The sequence below is a fragment of the Rana temporaria genome, chromosome 2, assembly GCF_905171775.1.
Source record: "Rana temporaria chromosome 2, aRanTem1.1, whole genome shotgun sequence".
NCBI lineage: Eukaryota > Metazoa > Chordata > Amphibia > Anura > Ranidae > Rana > Rana temporaria.
In genome coordinates, this window is record NC_053490.1 from 176,476,768 (window position 1) to 176,501,079 (window position 24,312).

Consider the following 24,312-nt stretch of genomic DNA (forward strand, 5'->3'; position numbering starts at 1 on the left):
TGTGGGTCCTGCTGGCCACTGACATGTGGGTCCTGCTGGGAGCTGTCTGCGGACCTGTGGGTCCTGCTGGCCACTGACCTGTGGGTCCTGCTGGGAGCCGACCATGACATGTGGGTCCTGCTGGGAGCCAACCATGGCATGTGGGTTGGAGGTCCTCTTGGCCTGTAGGCCATGGGCAGCTCCAGCAGGATTCACAGGCCATGGGCAGCTCCCAGCAGGATTAACAGGCCATGGGCAGCTCCCAGCAGGATTCACAGGCCATGGGCAGCTCCCAGCAGGATTCACAGGCCATGATGGGCAAGGTATATGAGGTGTATGGGGGAGATCGATCCTGTGGGGGTGTCAGGGTCTCTCACCTTGCTCGGCAGACTGGTCAGGACAGGTCCTCTCTTCCACCTTCTCACTCCTTGCACTGCTGCTTCCTCCAGTCGTGGGGTCGGTCGGTGATGTTGCTCCTGGGGTCTCCACTCCACAGTATTCTGTATTGCAGCCACCAGCCAGCAGGCGTGCCCAGACTAGCCACGTCACGTACAGTAGTGTCCAGGTAGGCAATATCACTGCGACGGGAGTTGTAGCACTTAGGCTCAGGCTGGCAGGCTGTGCTGCTCTCCTCAGTCTGATTCCAACCCCCGGGAGCAGGGAGCTTTAGCATGCAGCCACCGCGGATTACAACTCCCATAAACAACCATGGCGGCCGGCGGCTGTCATGCGATGTCACCTGGGCTAGCCCCACTTACTGGCTCAGAGAGTGACAGTCATAGTGAGTCATTCAAGCGGGGCAGACAACAGGACAGCTGCAGTGCCGGCCGGCTGGTGACCATTATTTGGTTATTAAGTGACAGTACGCTTGGCTGGGGTCGCTGGGCAGGTGGGGCTCCCCAGCCAAGTGGGGCCCGGGGCAACTTCCCAGCATGCCCATGCAGAAAGACAGGTCAGCCTTGTTCACTCTAATGCAATGTCTGCTGCTTCTTCTGTGACGTTGCACTTATTCTCTAAGGTGCCCATTTCCATAATGCAACATGGTGCAGGGTGATTTTTAAAAGGGTGCAAATACGTCTTTTGGTGCAGAAAAGTGCAGTTTTAGCCTCATAGAATGTAATGGGAGTGCATGAAAAGCACATACAAAATGCATATACTTGGATTTTTGGTGAGTTTTAGGTAGGTTTTTGTGTTTAACAAACAGTCAATTCCTACCTGTAAAAAAACACATTACAAAACACCTGTAACAATTCACAAAACATGCATCAAGCACATGATTATGCAGCAGCACTAGTGTAGACCTAGGCTAAAATATATAGATTAGAACAGGGCCTTACATTATTAGCTAACAACAACTCTAAGTGCATGTAACACAGAACTTATTTTTGACGGTACTAATTAGTGAGGCAATAGACATGAGTGATTATATGAATGAGGGCACAGCAAAGTGCCTTGAAAAAGTATTCATACCCCTTGAAATTTTCCAAATGTTGTTGTGTTACAGTATTTCAGTCAACACAAAGTGGATGGCAGAAATTAATACAGTATAGTGATGAACTACATCTTATAACACAAATCAGAATTAAAATGTAATTATAGCAGTTTTCAGGGTATACCTATATGGAATAAAACAAGAAAATTCAAATTTTCCTTTCATTTGTCCTTAAAGAAAAGACAAATATGACTACCTGTGTGTAGACAAGGTTAAAGCTATTTTTTTTTAAACAGTAATAGATTTTACCACTGCTTTTACTGTCAATAGAATGAATATTAAATGCATAGAGTGCTCAGGTGTTTATACAGAATCATAAAAAAAGAGGAGAAAATGAGTGAAATGACAAACTATTGTTGACAAAGTAAGTGATGTAAATGAAACATGAAAGAATATGCTATTAAGTGATAATAACATTAACAATGCTCCTGGCTGAGCCTCAAAATATGGAGGGGAGTAATGCTGACACAATCTGACCTTGTGTCACTTTAGATAACCTATTTAACATGTTTGGCACATCAGCCAGGCAGCTGTACTATTTTAAAACATTTTCAAGCTGCTCCTAAATGCATATCTGTGAAAAAATGACCCAGTTAGATTTAAAAGAAAGTAGCTGGTTTTTAAGTCTCCCGGTTGATCACATACAGTAAATGAGACTTTAATGCAGAGGTCATTTTGTTCGAAACATAATTAGCATACGTATTCATGTCACAGCCTGAGGTAATACAAATTTCTAACTCAGAGGTTCCCCGACTCCACTGGTGCTCATCAAGTGACTGTTAAACACTACTGTGTACATTGTTTAACTAGCCTTGTACAGTTTAGATGTATAAAATGGTGATTTTTTTTTATTTAATGCACATCACCAGATATATAAATCACCTGGATAACTTGCCTTTACAATCACCACACTAAAGCCGGTTTTCCCGACGGAAAAATTGCGAGGAGAGTTTTTGGCCAGGAATACCAGCCGTGTGTATGCTTCTCGCAGTTTTTCCGACGGGAAAACTGCCCAAAAAACGCAGGACAAAAAAAGAGAACCAGCTCTCTTTTTTTCCGCCGGGAAAACAGAAAAACACACGGCCGGGATTCCCGACCAAAGCTCCATTGCAGTTTTCCTGTCGGGAAAACCTGCCGTGTGTAGGGGGAAAGACTGACCGAGCAGGTTCTCCGCTTTCCCCTCGGCATTTCCGGCGGTAATGTTTCCCGTCGGAAATCCTGCACGTGTGTGCGGGGCATACGTACCAAAATTGGATGGCAGTCAGCACATTTGTACGTTCACTGAAATGGTGAATCATTGTTTTTAAAGATGTCTCACAGTTAGGGACATGCAAGAGCATTGGGAAATTGTTCATTAATCATTATGAAATTACGTTGCCCTGGGAAACCATCTACAATAATTACAATAGCTTTATGCTTAATACTATTTTTTTTTATAATATATTTTATTTATTTATTATTTAAGTTTTTGTGAATTAAAACAGCTGAAAAGTAGGTGCATTAGCCACAACACATATTAGTTACTGTACAGTAAGTAGGTAACAGAGTCATAGGAAAACAAAACATTCAAACAAGTGCTGCATACTCATGCTTTAAGTTATAGGTGAAAAATTGTCACTATGCCTGAAGCATGGATGGATAAGTAGACCTTTGGATCCAGATTCCCTGAAAATCAGGGGAAATAGGAGGCAAATGGCATCATCCTCTAATCTAAAGATATAACATTTAGCTAGACAACCAGGGTCCTTGAGCCTGACTGACAGGACTGAGGAGCATAACCTACTTATAATGCTGGGGATGAGAAAAGACTGATTAGACCAGAATAATTGGCTTAAGAACAGGGGAAAATAGGTGAGGTGGAGTAAAAAGGATTGTCAAAAACAGGATAAAGCCTATCAGATCCTGAGATCCTTATCCTGAGATTTGGGTAGGAAAAACAGTAGCCTTTGCAGATGGTGGTAAGCCTAATACAAGTTTACTAGTTATGCTGAAAAAGCATTTGATAGGGTGGACTGGGAATACCTTAAAACTACTCTGTCATTTTGGCCTTGGTCCTAAGATGTTTTCTCGTATCTTCTCCCTTTACTCCAACCCTACCGCACAAGTAGGTATCAATGGTTCCTTAAGTGATCCATCCACGCTACATAACGGAACCAGACAGGGTTGCCCTTTATCCCCCTTGTTATTTGCTATCTCCCTTGAACCCTTTTTGGCTTCTGTTAGGAATAACAGGGGAATTCATGGTATCCAGGTCGGCGCTAGAATACATAAATACGCAGCCTATGCGGATGACGTCTTATTCTTTATCCAACAGCCACGTATTTCACTGCCGAATCTGATGTCTGAATTCTCCTCATTCCAAGGTCTCTCCAACTTTAAGATTAATCTTTCAAAATCCGAAATTTTAAATGTAACAGTTCCCCAACGAATGGCTGATCAGCTGAGACCCCTATTTCCCTTTCGCTGGGTTCCATCACGCATGAAATATCTTGGCATTTATTTGACTCCCCACCTCCATTCTCTCTTTAGGCATAACTATATCCCTCTTCTAAATGCCATTAAGGATGATCTCCGGAAGTGGTCCTCCCTCTCTCATTCTTGGCTAGGTACAACATAATAAAGATGAACGTACTCCCCCGTATTCTTTTTTTGTTGCAAATGATTCTCTTGAAGATCCCAATAGGTTTTTTTACCCTTTTACAAACCATGGTCTCTCGCTTTATATGGAGGGATGGGCGTCCCAGGTTTCTAGAGAGACTCTTTTTAGAGCCAAATGTTCAGGGGGACTGGCTTTACCTAATTTTAAAGCTTACTATCAAGCAGTTATATTAGCACGGATAGCGGATTGGAAATATGCCTCCACCTCCAAATTATGGGTCCAATTGGAACATTCTTTATGTGGCTCTGATCTCTCTGTGACCCCTTGGATCCCATGCTTTTTTAGAAATTTATCCCCTATTACCTCACCTCTCACCTTATCTTCCCTACAAATTTGGGATGATCTACATAAGAAATTTACGTGGTCTTATAACTCCCCATTAACTCCCTTGATGTCTCACAGATACTTCGCCCCGGGTCTCCTTGACTCAGGCTTTCAGAAATGGTCACCAGAAATGGCCCTCTCTTATTGTACCATGTTGCCTCCTCCAATTGTCTTAGGCCCTTGTCTGAGATTCTGGGTCATAATTCACCCTCATTCTTGGACAAATGGAGATACAAGCAATTGACTAGTTTTTTCCATACATTGCCACGTCCCTTAAGAGGTATCCCAGATCTCAACAGCATAGAACAGATTCTTCTGCCTAGGGATCCTCCTACATGTTCTATCTCCCAATTTTACAAAGCCCTCTTGGACTTACAATGCCCTTTGTATCCAGAATATCTATCCCGGTGGGAGAAGGATTTGGGGATTACTATTACTAATAAAAAAAAAGATAAGATGCTCAAGCTTACACATGTCTCTTCCCTGGCTTCTTCCATGACTGAATCTAACTTCAAGCTCCTTACTAGATGGCACCACACTCCTGCCAAGCTTCACCGTATGTTCCCTAGTAATTCTCCACTCTGTTGGAGGAATTGCGGTCAAATTGCCACCCATGCCCACATTTGGTGGTCTTGTCCCCTCATTCGCCCTTACTGGACAGAAGTCTTAAACTTGATATCCCAGATCTCTGAGGTACAAATCCCTCTTGAACCGTGGACGGTTCTTTTCCACGCCAGCTCTAGGCCCATTGGCAAATACAAGCGTTCAATCATCCCACACCTTCTTAATGCAGCCAAAGCCTCGTCTCTGGGGTCAACCTGAAACTCCTTCCATTAAAACATGGTTGCAAAAGATTTCTGAGGTTAGCCTCATGGAAGAACTCACTCACGTTGCAAGAGACACCAGCGAACAACACTCCTTAATCTGGGCGCCCTGGTCTTCATTTATCTCTACACAGTGTTATTTAGATATTATTTCTTCGCCCCCTTACAGGTCTGAAACCACATGAGGCTGTTTTTCACCAAATTGTGACCCTTTCTCCCACTCTCTGACATGGTTCCCCCTTATTCCTGATATCTTACTAAATACGTTTGTTTAGTGATATGCTCGATACGACTGCCATGTGTCCCAGCTCTCCCTCCCCCCTTCCCTACCCTTCCCTGCCTACCCATCCTATATCCCTCTAATCTCTTTTTCTCCATCTTTTTCCTACCCTCTTGTCTCTTTTCTTTTTCTTCATTTATAGACAAATTGAAACGCTTGTGTTCTCTATGATGCATCATTTGTTATACTTTCCAATTTATTACTCTGTATTGATGCCTCTTTGGAGAGTTGATTTACTTTTATTGTACTGTCTATTTCTATCAATAAAAAAAAATATATTAAACAAAAAAAAAACAAGTTTACTAGTTGGATTGAGATCTCAAATTAGAATCCAGATGGTGAGAAGCAGTGTACCAATCCCCATACATATAGGGAGACTATAGATGAGATATTTCAGAAACCGATACGCTGGCATCAATGAAAGCTTGCCATCTAAGAATAAAACGTTTGACCGAGCCTGGACACTGTCAGCATGTCCAGATGTTCTCTATGAAGTAGGAGTTTAGTTCCTTCTTAGCCTCTGTTATAGAATAGGTTTGTGGGGAGATCCAGTGTCTGAGGATGAGCCGCCTGGGCAATTGAAGATCCACAATGGAAAATTCTGAGGGCATTTTGAAGGATAGATCTCTGCATTCCAGTGTCCAGTGATGTGTCTGAAGAATGCGAGGAGTGGATCTTCTTGTTTGTCACTCCTTGCACAGAGGTTAGGATCTGATCCCAGCAAACAGAAATTCTGGGACAGGACCACAGATGATGATAGAGCTTTGCAAAAAGGACAAGATGTTGATGTGGAGGGGTCCTATAGGGTGTGCAGGATTGGGGGATCAGACTCCAATGGTAGGTGCGTTTTTCAGTGAGTACGCCAGTCCAGAACTGAGTTTAAGGGCCTGGTAGCCCACTTTTTTTTTAAAAACATCAAAGTTCACAGATACAAAAGCAGCCCTCGCAGGGGGGTTTCATCATTCCTGTATCTTGCAAAAAATTAACAGTCGCACACAGCATTTGATTCGCACACAGCGACTTGTCCGCACACAGCGACTTATCCGCACACAGCGTTTGATTCGCACACAGCGACTTGTCCACACACAGCGACTTGTCCACACACAGCGTTAAAATTCCTGAAGCACACAGCGTATTTTTTTCACACAGAGACACCAGCCGGCATCTGCCTCCTGCAGATAGGCATGCTTTAGCTGCAACCCATGCAGCCTCTCTTTCCTCTCAGAGATGGGAGCTCATCTGGCTCCCAGGTACAGACTTCATGTCTGTGGGGTGGGGCCGTGAATGCTGGTCATGTCAGACTTAAAAAGCCCAAGACACAGCTGTCCAATTAGTGTGTCTTTCTCTCCAGAATTTGGCGTAAACAAGCTATTTCTCACACAGCACAGGGTCCCATCCTTACAGGTGGCATAGGGCAGATAAGTTCTGTGCATAAGTTCATATTGTGTTTCTCTCCATGTTTCATTAGTAATGATTGTATGGTTTTGTTATAGCTTTGTATGATGAGGGATGCAATGTCAGGGACAGGTAAGTCTTTATTTCAGTATTTCATAGAGGTGTATTCCAAAGGTTTTACAAACAAAAGAGAGAGTAGGGGGTGATAGATGTTAGACGCGGAGATTGATTTGTCAAGGATCAGATGGTCCAAAAAGCATGTTAGAAATCTTAATAGTTTTTTGGGACAGGCTGCTGAAGAAGTCTGAAAATTTAGGTACATGAAAGTAGTGGTGGCCAGGCAAATTAAATTCCGAGGCCAGAGATGAAAAAGGTTTGAGATGTCCGGAATTGCAATCATATAGGGAAGCAGCACTTTTGAGCCCCCGAGATTTTCAAATTGCAAAGGCTTCATAGTGGGAACTCTGTGGAAACATGAGATTACCATGTATGGGAAGATAGGGGATAGATACAGGGAGAAACCCATTTATTTTCGGGACTCCTTTCAGGTAATTACCATGTCCCTGATTAACAAGTTTGTTGGAGGTAAAAAGGAAGCGACATGATGTTTTGTAGAATTGCAGATAAATTAAATGGCTAGGCCATAGCAAATTCCAGATTGTTGGTAATGAATTGTGAAGTTTGTAGAAGCCAATCAAGGCCCAAGCCTACCAGACAAGACAGGTTACACAGTCTAAAAGAGCAATAATTTCCCTCCTCACTCCTTGGGAGATACAATTTGGTTAATGTGATGCAGGTTTTTTTTTTTGGTGCCACAGAAAAGTCACTAGAGCTCTATTTAGGACTTGAAAATCCTTATGTTTAATTAGCAGTGGGATTGTTTGCATGGCATACAAAAGCTGAGAGAAGCTGACCATTTTATAGAGATGACATCTCCCAAAAAATGAAGGGAAAGGTCCATCCATGCTTCCAGTTCTCCAATGATCTTAGATATTACAGGAGGGTAATTGAGGTAATATAGGGAGAAACTCTCCCTGCCTATCGTTACTCCCAGCTAACTGATATGCTACGGGGAAAGTGGAGGAGCCTACCTAGGATCCGGAGATGTAATTACTAAGAGGGGGGATTTCAATCTTTGAAAAATGTATTTTCATGCCGGAGCCGAGATGGAAAAATTTGAAGGTCTGTTGGATGATGAGGATGTCTGCTAGAGGTGAAAATTAGAATGCCATCCGCAAAAAGTTCCACCAAAGAGTCTCACCTCCAAGAAGGATGCTATGCCAACTGTGTTTACTATGCTTCAGTTTGTGATTGAACAGGAAGCCTAACCACACAGAGCACTTCCCATTCATTCACTTTCCAGTGCAGCTGGGGCTGCAAAGAAAGTGTCATGGATGTACGCCTCTTAGACCTGTAACAGGGCTCAGGCGCATCCCAGCCAGCAGGATTCCAACAATAAACAGACGTGTGCCAATGCGAATGCGCTGAACGCGCACACGCGCACATGTGCACAGTATGGCTGCCTTGGCGCCCAGTGGCCTATAAAAGGGGGCTCATCCATTGCTGTTTGATCTGCAGCTTATCCTGAGACCTGACTCTGAACCTGCACCTGATCTGATACTGACCTCACTTTCTGACCTCGCTTCTGTCACCAGTCCTGACCTTTGGCTTCCTTGACCCTGCTCTGTTTACCTGTCTGCCTGATCTTCTGTTGTCAAAACCAGCCTGAATTCTGACCATCCTCTGCTTGTTGCTCCTGCCTGACCTAATCCTCTGTGTATGACCTGGCTTGTCTGACCCCTCTCCTGTCTGTCGTTTGCACCTGTGCGCACCTGCTATTCTCTGACGCACCAGCATCCCACTGACCTACATCCAGCTGACCTGCATCCAGCTGACCTGCATCCCACTGACCTGCATCCAGCGGACCTGCATCCAGCGGACCTGCATCCAGCGGACCTGCATCCAGCGGACCTGCATCCAGCGGACCTGCATCCTCTTCACTCCAGCCAGCTCCAGCCTCTCTCAGTTGTCATCATCTCCGGTCTTAGAGTACCCAGCAGGCACTCATACCTCACTGTGCTTCTACGGTCACTGTCCCAACTCCAGTGATCCTGGCTCATCTCCAAGGTATGTGTCAGAAATGGAGTGGGGAATCTCTGTCCTTAGTCCCTTTCTCTGTGTCAAAAGTGAGACCCCAGATATTGTACTAAAGCTCCCCAAAGGGGCTCCTAAAAAAATTAAAAAAAATAATAAAAATCAAAAACTACTGTCACCGTCCACTGCACTACTGACACCGGTTTCTGCCCTACTAACATTGTCCACTACCATACTGATATCGTCCTCTTTGTTACTAACAAAGTCCACTGCTTTACTGACTAACCACATCCACTGTCCTACTGATACCAACCTCTGCCCTACTGACATATCCACTGCTCTACTGACACTGTCAACTGCCCTACTAACGCTGTCCATGTTTTAAAACATTTTAAATTTGTGGTAAACTGCATAACTGAATGCAGATCAGCTCTGCACTCTAGTTCCCCTGGATGGTAATAATAAACAATATGCATTTAAAAATTGAAAAAGAGAAGCAATAGAATGATAAGAATATAAGAAACTATTCACTAGGAGACACAATCACAATCTACACCCTGTGCTAGTAATAAAAGTGTATGTACATTTATTGCATATTCACCTAAAATGATCTTACTGTAAAGGTAAAATTCACAATTTTAGACATTCATCATTCACTACAGAACCAAGTGTTTCCTAAATCTTGCAAAGTTCCAAAAAATTTCCAAGGAGTTTCAAGTGAGCAACAGATACATAAAAAAACCCAAGCAGTAAAAAAACAAGCAGTAAAAGTTGATCTAAATATTTAGCATTTACTATATACTGTATCACCCTCATTTGGTACTGAAAGGATAAACATGCTTTTCAAGGAATAGGTACACAAACCTCCAAATTCTTATACCATGTGGTATGATTCTGTATGGTGACCACACCGGAGTAGATTGAAATAAGATATTTACAAAGACAACCGTCTTGCCAAGAGCTGAATGGAGACAGTGGGGATAATTGGCAGACAGTTAGGTGTGAGAGCTGATTCAGACTGTACTAAAAGTACATTTTAAGTAAGGGATTGTAAAGGATAATTCTTTTATAATTCATCGTTCACAAGTAATCTGGGAAATTTGCTGTCTGAACAACTATCTAAACCAGTCTTTCTGCCGATAGTATCAAACTAGCGAGTATGAATTGTTGTGGTCTTTTGGATGGGTTCTTTGTTTCTGACATCACATGTTAAAATAAAAATGACTTAAAGAATGTTATACATTCTTTCATCACTTGTTCTAATGTAACTCAAATGAACTGAATAAAGATCATATCTTCCCCTTTGCTATATATATGTGACTGAAATGCATATTAACTTTCATAAGAATCATGATGTTATTTACTGAATGACTGGAAGTATTCAAGAATGATTCTCTATTCAAAGCATCCCTTCAAAAATAATCTGTCTAGAATCTAGTCTGGCTAGAAAGAAAGTAAACATCCTTATTTCATTCTTTTTGTTGAAGGGCTTTATAAAACTGATAACGATTAAGGCATACCAATAAGTTCCAGCATTTTAAGATGGCACTTTGTCTTCTAAAATGTAAACTTTTATTTTTTTTTTGCAATGGTACATGTTAGCAGGACATTAACCAAATGTCTGTGCCCATAGTTTGATTTTGGAGGGTCCCCATGCCCAAAAAAATGAAAAATAAAATATGAAAATAACAAAAAAACAAAGCTTGAGAGGAATGAAGTTTAGTACATCCTGCAGGTGTGCCATCTCATTGGCAAGTTTATGACATTCCCCAAGACCATGTTATTTATCCACTTGCAATTTATAGGTCATTTATAAATAGTATGTACTTTAAATGGTTAACGCACGCTCATATCTGCAGCTGAAGCCATATGCTTGGTACAATGTTTTTGTACATAATTGGTTATCTACATTCTTTTTTTGGTGAGTCCATTGAGCACATGAGTATGCTCATGCTTTGACTATGTACGAGCATTAGAATGGGAGGCTATTTTCAAATGGCCTCCCACCCCAATGACTGAGATGTCTGGCAAAATATGCATAATGACCAGATAGCAAGTGGTCAAAGAAATTTAGAATTTTTGTATTAAATTGTATACTGTATTGCATTTTAATTAAAGCAGAACAGACATAGGAGATACAATAAATTATAGCGGAGTAAAGCAGTCAGCTCGGTTACAGACATCCAAGAGTACATAATGTCATAGATAAAACATTATATTACAAGGGTGGTAAAATGTCAATCTAAAAACAAATTTTGTGAATGAAAAAGAAGAAAGAAGTCTTCCGCTAATGTAAGTAAGATAGATTCAAGGCTACTAGTTGACACAAATGACCTGTATTGCATATATAGAATACTTTTCAGAGGTATACAAGGTTGAACATTGCAACAGAAACAGTAAGAGAGCATGGATAGGTATAGACAACCTATCCATACCCATTCAAGTTACATAATAAAAGTAACAGTTAAAAAAAAAATCACAACTAGTGACCATATGACAACGTTCAGGTGCTGGGACCAGGAAATAATCCAGCTTCAAGTACATGTTATGTAACGGGGAATAAAAAGTGTATTGTGCATGGAGAAGATGTTTGACCCTCTAAGTGTAGTACAAACCATATTTCCTAAATAATTTGCAAAGAGAGGTGGACATTTTAATAACCTAGAAAAGCTGAGCTGCGTTCCTAACTCTGTTGGGCGAGTAGGTCACATTAAAGTTCCCTCCCACTCAGTGAATGGGTGGGGAGCCCTGAACTAGGATTTAAGTACCGGAACCTCTTATAGAAATTAGATTTGGCCAGAGTTGATCATCCAGCATGCATCCATTTGTGTGTATGTGTATATTCATGTGTATAAAAATATATATATGTTATGTGTCACCGGTGCAAAAAATATAAAACCCTCAAACCTTATTTTTAAATGTTGTGGGTCTGCTGTGGTACAGTGTACACCTCCGATATTGTAAAGTGTTCAAAACAAATTGTGAAAAGTGTGATACTGTGCCAACCCTACAGTGTTGTTGCTATGAAAATAATAATATTTATAGTGAACCAAATATCTGTAGAACATATAAAATTTATATGCAAAAAACAGAAGGTGCAATCAGCGCAAAAAAATCAAATAAACCCTTAGTAAATATGCAAGCTGTACACTACAGAATAACACAAAATTCCAGTGAAAGATACTATATAAAGAAAAAGTGCAGCGCAAATAGTGAAAATCTAAACTAGTATATAGTACATGAATCAACATAAATAATCCATATAACAAATAAGTGCAAAAAATATATATAAATATATATTAATAAATGAGCATGTAGCAAGTGAAAGAAAGTCCATAGGAGATATTCCACCAGTGTAAGATCCACAAAAACGTGTGACAATCCCTCCACCGCAAGTCTCACTAGGTACTCTCACCTCCAAAAAATGACCCCTGAACTACCAGGAAGTCAAAACAAGCAGCGATAGAGATCGATCAATTCCCCAATAGAAATCTTCCTTTAAAGAGATGCTTAAAACTTCCACAAAGACGCTTAATAAATAGCTCCAGGCTCAGCAGGCAGAATGTATAAACAGGGAAAATAAGGGAAAAAGATCTAAGAGCTCTCCGTTTGAGCTCTCCGTTTGCCCCGCTGGGGAAGTTCTATTAAACGTAACATGCACGGGGGTTCGGCTGCATCTTATGATATCACCCACCCTGCTGAATTAGTCCACGGATTTCATGCTGTTTTTTATCGTTATGTTTGTGAGTAACCTGACGTTTTAATAAATGCCTATGCCTTGATATCAAACGGAGAGCTCTTAGGCCGGGTACACACGGACAAACATGTATGGTGAAAGCGGTCCGTCGGACCGTTTTCACCATACATGTCTGCCAGAGGGCTTCTGTACGATGGTTGTACACACCATCGTACAGAAGTCCGCGCGTAAACAATACGCGGGGCGTGTCCGCGGTGTCGCCGCGTCGATGACGCGGTGTCGCCGCGACAATGACGCGGCGACGTGGGCGGCCCGCCTTTAAAATGCTTCCACGCATGCGTCGAAGTCATTCGACGCATGCGAGGGACGGCGGGCGCCTGGACATGTACGGTAGGTCTGTACTGACGACCGTACATGTCCGAGCGGGCAGAATTCCAGCGGGCTGTTTTAAAACAAGTCCAGGAATATTTGTCTGCTGGGAAAAGGCCCGGCGGGCAAATGTTTGCTGGAATTCGGCCCGCTCGCGCCCACACACGTCCAAACATGTCTGCTGAAACTGGCCTGCGGGCCAGTTTCAGCAGACATGTTTGCTCGTGAGTATGGGGCCTCAGATCTTTTTCCCTTATTTTCCCTGTTTATACATTCTGCCTGCTGAGCCTGGAGCTATTTATTAGCCGTCTCTGTGGAAGTTTTAAACATCTTTTTTAAAGGAAGATTTCTATTGGGGAATTGATCGATCTCTATCTCTGCTTGTTTTGACTTCCTGGTAGTTTAGGGGTCATTTTTTGGAGGTGAGAGTACCTAGTGAGACTTGCGGTGGAGGGATTATCACTCGTTTTTGTGGATCTTACACTGGTGGAATATCTCCTATGGACTTTATTTCACTTGCTACATGCTCATTTATTTATATTTATATATATATTTTTTACACTTATTTGTTATATGGATTATTTATGTTGATTCATGTACTATATACTAGTTTAGATTTTCACTATTTGCGCTGCACTTTTTCTTTATATAATATAAAAATTATAAACTAAAAAAGTAAATATATATGCAAAGGAACCCCAACCTGTGAAAATCATTTAAACTGTGCTTATAACAAAATCCAATAACATAGATGCTGACAAGTATAAATCAATAAAATGTGTCCACATCAAAGTCCCTGTGAACCTGTGAACCAGGGTGTCTATTACAGTCCACTTGTGTATTACTCCGTTTTGAAAAAACAAATTTGTGTAGCTACTATTCCACCAATTCGTGCCACCACCACCAACTTCTGAAGTGGGCACTCACCAGAACTAGATGTTATAAACGCGTTTAATTTGTCTTGGGTTGACCACTTTACTCCCTGGGACCAATCTGCCATCCATTCAACCAGAAAGAATATAAGATGATCACACTCCCTAAGGGGTGTCAACAAATTAAAACAGCGCTAACAAATATCTGTGCATATTTGACTATATGTGAAATACATTATTACAACCCATATGTAATGATATAAAGTGATAATAAGCAAAATATACCCAGTTGAGAAATACACACTAAACTGTAATAATAAACACCCGTGATTAACTTAAACGTGAAGTGAACGCACTAAATGTGCAAGAGAACAGTCTTTAAAAAATTATTCAGAACGTGGCCAAAAAGAAGCAAAGTTCATGTGTTTAAGGATCCTGCGATCTTCAAATTTTCAAAAAACTTTCACCACACCGACAGTGCTCAGTGACTCCTCCCCCATCAAATGGACACTCACCGGATAGGTATGTCTCACACTCTCGTGTTTTGGCACAAAAACCTTATCAGATGTAGGTGTTCCCGTCAGTATAGATGTAATCCAAATATGACATCCAATCAGTTCCACATATATGTCAGAGAGAGACAAAAGAAGTACAAATAGTGTGATACCGTCAAGGGTTTAATAGCACACCAAAATAAAACTTCAAACAGTACACTCACAAACAAAATCTTGTAAAACAGCAAAATGTCACATCAAGAAACTCCTTCAAATGTCAAAAATGGTGAGAAGCGGTCACGGCGGACCCCCGATCAGCGAGAAAAGGTAAAACCAATTCTCCTACTCACGGTGCCATAGACTGCTGTCAAATGAAGCTGCACATCCACTTAAATAAAAACTTCAAGCACACTCTGCATCCAAATACGCAGCATTCACTGGTGAAAAGAGACTGTGTGGCAATATCCACCCATTGGGGTATTGCCACACAGTTTTTGAAAGTGCCTCTGGTGTCCCGCAATTGTGTCACGGAGCAGCAGAATGGGGAGATGCCTATGTACTGTCGTGTCACGTGTAGCCCAGCCCACTCACAGTTAGAATCACTCCCTAGGCCACACTTAACCCCTTTTCTCGCACCCTAGTGGTTAGCCCCTTCCGTGCCAGTGTCATTTACACAGTAATCAGTGCATTTTATAGCAATGATCGCTATAAAAATAACAATGGTCCCAAAATAGTGTCAAAAGTGTCCGATGTGTCCGTCGCAATATCACAGTCATAATAAAAATCGCTGATCGCTGCCATTACTAGTAAAAAATAAATGCCATAAAACTTTCCCTATTTTTTAGATGCTATAACTTTTACGCAAACCAATCAATATACGCTTATTGCGTTTTTTTTTTTTTTACCAAAAATATGTAGAAGAATACATATCAGCCTAAACTGAGGAAAAAATAAATATTATTTTGGGGGATATTTATTATAGCAGAAAATATTATTATTATTTTTTTAAACTGTCGCACTTTTTTTGTTTATAGCGCAAAAAAATTAACACCGCAGAGGTGATTAAATACCACCAAAAGAATGCTCTATTTGTGGGAAAAAAGGATGTCAATTATATCATACCTCCCTTATGGGCAGACAGTTACTGAAGTACAGGAAGAATTAATGACATATGAGAGTGCTCACCAGTGCCCTCGCAGTCCATTGAGTAATTGGAGCCTCGCACTTTCGCACTGTTTTTAAATTGTGACAGTGGGTGCAGGGAGAGGATCCCCTGCCCACTGTCACAATAGGGGATGGAGGAGGGGGGGTTAAGCAGCTGCTTCAGTAACTTCATGTTATTTGTTACTGATTACAGGTGTAATATGTAACATGTAAAGTTGTCCTTTAAAAGAGGCATATGGCACAGCACACACAATAGATTCTACTTTTTAAAAATGATTTAAATGTTTATTAAAACATTTTAAGTTATGGGAGAAAATAAGATACTTTTTTTATTCATACTGAGTTTTGAGACTCGTATTTGTTATTACACAGATGTTTGGCCATATATGCATTCATGGGAATAAAATAGGGATTCACTTTTTATTTAGAGAATAGTTTCATGTGGTTTGGGTTCTTAAAAGATGCATTAGCATAAGTGAATTTCTTTGTATGTGCCTTTCATAGTTAGCTTAGTCGTATATTAAAAAGAATATCATGCTGTTCTGTGATTCCTCATATGCACAAATGACAAAGAAAATCCTTCTTTGGTCAGAAGTTGAACTAGTAGATATTAAATAATTTAAAGAAAACACTTATATAACTGCTCAAAAGACATTTCTGAAAAAACAGAATGTACACACACATTACTGTATACATATTAATGTATTTCATGACCTATTTTAAAAAACAAGTTCAGTATGTATTTACTCAATGATTTCTAGATTCATCACTGAGGTCTAGTCAAGTCAAATTACCCGGATTCATAATATCACCAAGGACTATGATGGCTTATAAATACACTTGCATATTAGGGATTAGCAGAGCAAATGATTTTGCTGCTAAATTACGATTGTAATTTCCCCATCTGCAAAATTTAACTTCCCACCAAACTTTTACTGCGGCCGGGGGGTCCTGTGGCACTGAATCCTTTATATGTACATGATTTTGTAGTTCCGGGTAGGGGGTGTGCACGCCTCCCCGGCTGTGCCATCATTTACTATAACACAAGATGATCAGCAGGTTCCTGCCAATGATTTGTGGCTGGGACCTGCTGATCGGCTGAGCAAATAACAGAATAGAGCCCTGTGTTGGTGTCTACAGACAGCAGGGATGTACCATTTTTTCCCCCCTTAAAGGGTCACTAAAGGAATTTTTTTTTAGCTAAATAGCTTCCTTTACCTTACTGCAGTCCTGGTTTCATGTCCTCATTGTTCGTTTTTGCTTTGATGTTGCTGTAAATCCTCTCTGTTCTGGACACTTCCTGGTTGTCTGTTTCCTGATCACCACAGTACTGGGAGATTTCTCACGGTGGTGACTAATCAAGGAGGTGTGATTACTGTGTGTAAAACAAACTGGATTGGTGCTGAGGAGTTTTAGACAAAGTATCACTGCTTTCTATTGGCTCACTTTTTCTCTGAGTTCATGGACAGACACAGCCTTAATCTTGACAAAGTGGGTATTAGCCTTCCTTTAGGAGTGACTAGGCAGAAAGTGTTAACAACTTCAAAGCTGAACAGCCCCGCCCAGGGGGCGGTTCTACTGGCTATATCCCCTCAGCCTGCACCAAGCAGCTCAGTTCGTAGCAAGCAGTACAAACTTTAAAAAGAGGGGTGGGTGCTGTGTCCATCCATGAACTCAGAGAAAAAGATTTTATGGTGAGTATAAAGTAAAATGGATGGACACAGCCTTAATCTTGACAAAGTGGGACGTCCCAAAGCAGTGTCAAAATGAGGGGTTGGAACAGCATAAAATTTAACTTTAATGAAATTAAATATAAATTCCACGCTAAGGTGAGGTAATAGACTACTGCCCCCCTGACAAACCTCCCAATGGAGGGGTGTACAAATCAAACTATATATATATTAAGGGGTGGTGGCGCTGCCTATGAGCTGATCAGATGTGAATCCAATCCAGTAGTGGGTGATTCCTCTGGGACACCTGTAGTAGTGTGTATAGTGATATATGTGCAGTACCAGATGTCGGATACCTCTGATAGATGTGTTCATATATAGAGAGCCACCTTATGATTCTCTAGAGGTGATCCCTAATAATGAACCTCAGATTTCCTATGTATAAGTTGTGTTAAGCCTCGTACACATGATCAGTCCATCCAAAGAGAACGGTCTGAAGGATCGTTGTCATAGGTTAACCGATAAAACTGACTGATGGTCCATCACGCCTACACACCATAGGTTAAATAACCAATCGTGTCAGAACGCGGTGACGTAAAACACAACGACGTGCTGAAAAAAATGAAGTTCAATGCTTCCAAGCATGCGTCGACTTGATTCTGAGCATGCGTGGATTTTTAACCGATGGTCGTGCCTACTAACGATCGGTTTTGACCTATCGGTTAGGAATCCATAGGTTAATTTTAAAGCAAGTTGGCTTTTTTAAACCTATGGTTAAATATCCTATGGGGCCCACACACGATCAGTTTTGACCGATGAAAACGGTCCTTCAGACCGCTGTCCTCTGGTTAACCTATTGTGTGTACGAGGCCTTATTGATATGGTGTCATTCATTAATTGTGTTCTATTTGTGATAAAGTGTTGCCTAATAGATATACGTGTGACAGTGAGGGGGTATTATACCTGTGACATCCTTTAGTGACCCAGTAGCCTGGGAGTTAAATGTTGATAAAATAGTGCTCGTGAATTTCAGACTATTCCAATACTAAATTAGCATATTAAAAAACAGATACTGCGTGAGGCTGGCATCCGTCGTGATGACTATCCAGTGAAAAGGAAGGAATGACTTCCCGGACAGAAGTGCCGGTGAGGTTAGCCACCAAACAAGGGAGGTCCTGACCAGGTGGCTCACCCGGATTTGATAATCCAGGGATGATGGGCGCTTGTCCCATCTGGACAGAATTTCCTTATGTTGTACTCACGTGTGACATTGCGCAAATGGTACCACCTCTAAGGAGGCCACCTTGAGGCCCAGGACTCTAATGCAAAAGCGGAGTGACGACCATTTCTGGGATGTCAACTGCTGCACCGCAGCTCGAAGGGTCTGCAACTTTTCCACAGGGAAAGAAACCCTTGCCTCTGAGAGTCCAGAATCAACCCCAGATATACTAAGCGTTGAGTCGGTACCATTACTGACTTCTAAATGTTCAGTACCCAACCAAAGTATCGGAGGGTTTGACAGGTTATAGATATGCTCACCTCTAATTCTGAGGCTGAAGCGGCCCTCAGAAGCAGGTCGTCCAAGTAGCACATGATAGCAATGCCACGTTGTCTTAGTAGGGCGAGAATTGGGGCAAGCACCTTGGTGAACACCCTTGGTGCCGATGCCAGGCCAGAGGGGAGAGCCACAAATTGATAGTGGTCTTCCCCGACCGCAAAGCGCAGATATCTCTGATGCTTTGTGCATATGGGGACATGTAAATAGGCATCCCTGATGTCCAAGGATGCCAGAAAGTCCCCCGGCTGGAGGGCAGTGACGACGAATCTTTGTACCTTTACAAAGCAATCGAGGGTCCTGAGGTCCAGAATTGGGCGAACACCCTCCTTCTTTGGTACTATGAACAGATTTGAGTAAAACCCCTGAAACCGTTCATTTACTGGGACAGGGATAACCACACTACGTTTCAGCAGGTCTTGAACTGCCCCAAATAGAGCCTCCCGACGAGTCGGTTGTAACTGGAGGTTGGAAAAAATCTGTTTGGTGGGCAAGATAGAAATTATATCTTCTACCCTGAAGAGACTACCTCGCAAACCCACCAGTCGGGGACCTGAGATGTCCACCGGGTCACGAATTTGTGAAGATGTCCCCCCACCCGAGAGATGGGTGGGGCCAAACCTTCATGCAGACGTAGCTTTGTCTGCAGGTTTGTTTGGTTTGAAAAACCAAGGACGTCTCTGTCCCTGAGCAGGCGCCTTATCGGCCTGAGGTCTTTTACCTGCCGCACTGGGCGGACGAAAAAAACGCTTGTGTGCGGTGAAGAAGGGCCCTTGCCTGCGGCATGGCTCCTTCCCCTTTTTGGACTGTGGGAGCAGTGTGCTCTTACCTCCGGTGGCATCTTTAATTATGTCATCCAGGGAAGCTCCAAAAAGTCTGTCGCCCTTAAAGGGCAAGTCCATCAGGGCCTTCTTGGAAGATTGGTCCGCGGACCAAATCTTTAACCAAAGTAGATGGAGTAACACTACCGCCTGACTTGAAGCCCTGGCCAGCAGAGGAATAGTGTCCAAGGCTGATTTGCAAACAAATTTTTGGCCTTGTACCAGTTGGTCAGCTAGAGCTACCTCGTTCAGGGAAGCCTGACATGCTTGTAACCCATTGAGCAGCATCTTTGCCCATTCCGTGAGTGTCTGAGACACCAGGGCCCCAACTATGGTTGGGCGTACAGCCAAACCTACTACCATGTATAGGTTGTGGGTGATCGCCTCAGCCTTCTTGTCCGCAGGGTCTTTGAGGGCGGGAGCTCCCTCCACCGGTATGGTGGTTAGCTTACATAGTTAGTTACATAGTTACATAGTTAGTCAGGTTGAAAAAAGACACAAGTCCATCCAGTTCAACCACAAAAAAATAAACAAACAAAATAAAAAACACAATACAATCCCATAAACCCAACTCCATACCCACAGTTGATCCAGAGGAAGGCAAAAAACCCCAGCAGAGCATGATCCAATTTGCTATAGCTTGTTTAGTCTGAACACAGGAGGGTCCACTATCAGGGGGTGAGGTCCATATTTTCAAGAAACTCTCTTCAAGAGGGTAACGAAGATTTTTAGGGACTGAAAAAAAATTCTGTGGTTTATCCCACTCCTTGTATAAAAGTTTGTCTAAATAAGACACACAAGGAAACACCTTAGCAGTGCGGGTTGCCTTACGGAACCCAAAGGGGACTGGCACATCTGCTGCTTCTGCAGACCCCTCGCACTGCGATGATAAGGTCTCTTACTAGTACCCTATCGTGTGCTGACCTGCTACGCATCTGAGTTGTCCCCAGAAAATGGCGGGGGAGGGGGCGCTTTCTAGCCCCTGTTCTCCCATTCGCTGCTTCCACCTTGGCAACAAAGGCATCTTGGATTGCCAACATAGCGTCCACCGATATCTTGGGTGCAGGGGCATCAATTGCCAGCTCAGGTGTCTCGGGGTAAAAACGTCTGCTTCTGACTCCATGCTGTCCACACACCTGACACAGGGACTCCCAAACAAGTAACCTACCTCCTGGCTGCAGCAGAGACGAGGGGTTCCCCCCCAGAGGACTCACCACCCAGGAAATTAAGTATACTTCCTAAGAGATAGTAATATAAATAAATGAATACAGAGATTGATTGTGCAAATAATACAACTCAATGAGTGAAACAAATAATGTTCATAACAAGTCCAAAATGTAGTCCCAGAAACCATAAAAGATCCCCTTAAATGTGCAAAATAGATATATTTCTTTAAAGACTTGTTCCAACAGTTTCAGCATTATCCACCATCTCTAAAAATTAATTTACACATTTTTAGCACAACAAGTAATTTAACAGATAAGTGCTGTTGAGAGCTGTAGTAGTTCATTGAGTCTTCCTGTCAGTGTCAAACTGCCTGCTAGTATGATATGCAGGCAGACAGCTTACGCTCACAGTCTGCTGGAGTCCTGCATGCTAACCACTTCCTTACGGTTCTATAGCTGAAAGGTGGCTACAGTGTGGCTCTGTTGTTCCAGGAGTGCATCCATGAACGCCGTCCAGGAACCACGCCTTGCACGTGCCCCCTGGGGAATGCATCCAGCATGCTCTGTGATCGATGTGTAGTTCAGACACAGCCAATCACAGATCGTGGTACAGGGCCAATCACAACAGCCTTTTACCATGTGATCTGCTGTGTCCATTCACAGATAATCACAGTGTAAACAGACTAGCCTGTTATCGGCAGTACTTTCCTCTCACGCTGTCACAATTCTGACAGAGAAAATATACACAGATAATTAGTGTCCTGATTATTAGTACAACCCCATCAATCTTACCCTTCAATGCTGCCTATTAGTATCCATTAGTGCTGCCCATCAGTGCCTTCTTATCAGTGCAGCCATTAGTGTCCTTCAATGTCACCTATCAGTGTACATCAGTGCCTCGTAATCAGTGCCTCCTCATCGGTGCCCATTAATTCCGGCTATCAGTGCAACCCATCGGTGCAAATCAGTGAAGGCGAAAAAAATTACTTATTTTATAGTAGAAACTAAACTAAAGTTGTTGTATTTTTATAAATGTTTGGTCTTTTTTTGTTTGTTTAGAGAAAAAATCCAGTGGTGAATACCACCAAAAAAAAGCTCTATCTGTCTCAAAAAATATATAAAAATTGTATATGGGTACAGTGTTGCATGACCTTGCAATTGTCATGTAAAGTGTGACAGTGCAGAAAGATGAAAATTGGCCTGATCAGGAAGGGAATACATTGTACGTGGTTAAGGTTGCTTGGAACTTCTGAATAAACAATAGTCTAGGTTATGCAAACATTTGATGGTTATTCATTTTATATTTGTTTTTGTTTAGCCATGGCCGTTACTTTCCACACAATTATGCCATTATTTACTACTTAGGACATGGCTGGATAGAATTTTGGTGTGCACATGTTTTATTTGGAGTCTCCAACAATCATTAGAATCTGGCTAGTGACACAACACTAACAACTACGCAAAGGTTTTGTGAGTTTTTGATAGAATAAATGTTTTGCACAGGTTACTAAAGCATCTTTTATTCATAACTTATATGTTTTGAGTTTACAAGTGTTTGTGCAAGTTAGCTTCTGAAGTTTGAACACTTGAAAATCTATACATCTTGACTTTTGAGACTTTTCTATTAAGATCTTTATAGTGCTTTTCTTCAAATGTAAAAGAATATTCTGTTTTGGAAAACCAGACAACAATGACATCTGTGTGTTGAATTCGGCAGTGAATAGCTGTCTATTTCTCTCCCACATTCTTCCTTTCTGAGGGTTTCATTGGTACAATGTTCATATCAAGATTTCCCACAATATACAATACTGATGTTCATCTACTATTTGGGGCTTCAGGCTTTGAAAATCTGGTTGCAGTCTTAAACTTGAATTTAGCTATAGCAAAGCTTAATTTTGAGCATTGAATTATTTAAATTACTTGGTATGTGATCATTAGTTCAGCATATAACTGAATTCCTTGTTTCTAAATGACAATGATATACTTAAAATAGTTGCCACAAATCTGTGATATTCCAAGATAAAAAGAGAGAAGACTTTTAACATGAAGAATGAGATCTCTTCTTCACAGCTAATCGAGTCCAAATCTACAAATAATGGCATGGCATTGTCAGTGTAAATATCAAAAAGGCACTATTATGAAGCTATTCTTTAATTTTTACCAACCAGCATCAGCCATGGGTCAGCTATTGCTGAGATAGAATGAAAAGTAAGTACAAAATTACCTAATTCAGCAAGACAATGTCCATCGTGCAAAACCCAATTACCCAGTGCTAGCAATCAATATGGTGAGATAAAATCTAATTATTATAAGTTACTTAAGGCAAGTCAAAGCTTTACTATTTCAAGTGCAAAACCAGGTTTCTTACTTTTTCTGAATAATCATTTCTGTTGTAGGTAAAATATGACTTGAATAAAAATGTAAAATCCTTGTGTGAGCTGGAAGCATGTCCCATATATTTGCTGGACTTCCTATAGAAAGAAAAGAGCTGTGATTAAACTACAGATAGATAGTAAGCATATGTATAATTTAAATAGCTTCCCTATTAGAAAATAACTTCATACGTTTTTACTAATTTTATCTGTACTAGATTGATTTATTCAATAATACATCTATAAATATAAGTCTATATGAGATGTATTTGTTTCTATTGAAAAGAAAAAGAAAAAAAACTGCGCTAATAAGCCTGCTAATTAACACTAAAGGCAGCAGCTGACGTGTGATACACAAACAACAATATAGAAACAAAAAGCCGCGCCACAATGATCAAACAGTGATATTAGTAAACTCTTAGAGTATACTATAATGGAAGTCCATATGAGGGTACATGAAACACTTGTAGCAGTCCATAGGGTTATAGCTGTATCCCTTAGATGATAAACATAGGAACCAATGGGTTAATCCTCTGCAGCAAAATCCTATGGTTAACACCACCCAGTGACATGTAGACAGTTTTAGTGAACCCTCCACCAGAATATAAAAGCCACTTACCAGAGAGCAAGCAATACCAGTGATTGGCTATAGCCCAGCCACAGCCTTTAACTCCTCAGGAGTCCCGGACAGGTTACCCCAGATTCACGATAGTCGCCAACTCCAATAATTCTTTCCTCTGAATCACGATTTGTTTCTATTATTTTAGCCTGATATCTTTGTCATTTTTCTTCCCATTCTGACAGGATTTCATAGATGTCTACTGAACATTTTAGACTACATTTATATATGTTTTTTTTTTAATCAAAGATTGTATGGCTCCAGGATATATGTTTGGTGATTGGGCCTTCTCTGAGGACACTGGCAGCCCAACACAGAATGGGGCAGGAGACGGGCTCAGAAGGTCAAGAAATGTATATGCAGAAAGTGCAATCTTATGGTTTATTTTGCTTGGAAATGTACCGGATTGTTTATGTAGCTTTGGTGTATGTCTTTAACATGTTCTTCAATAAACCTTTTTCTGGAT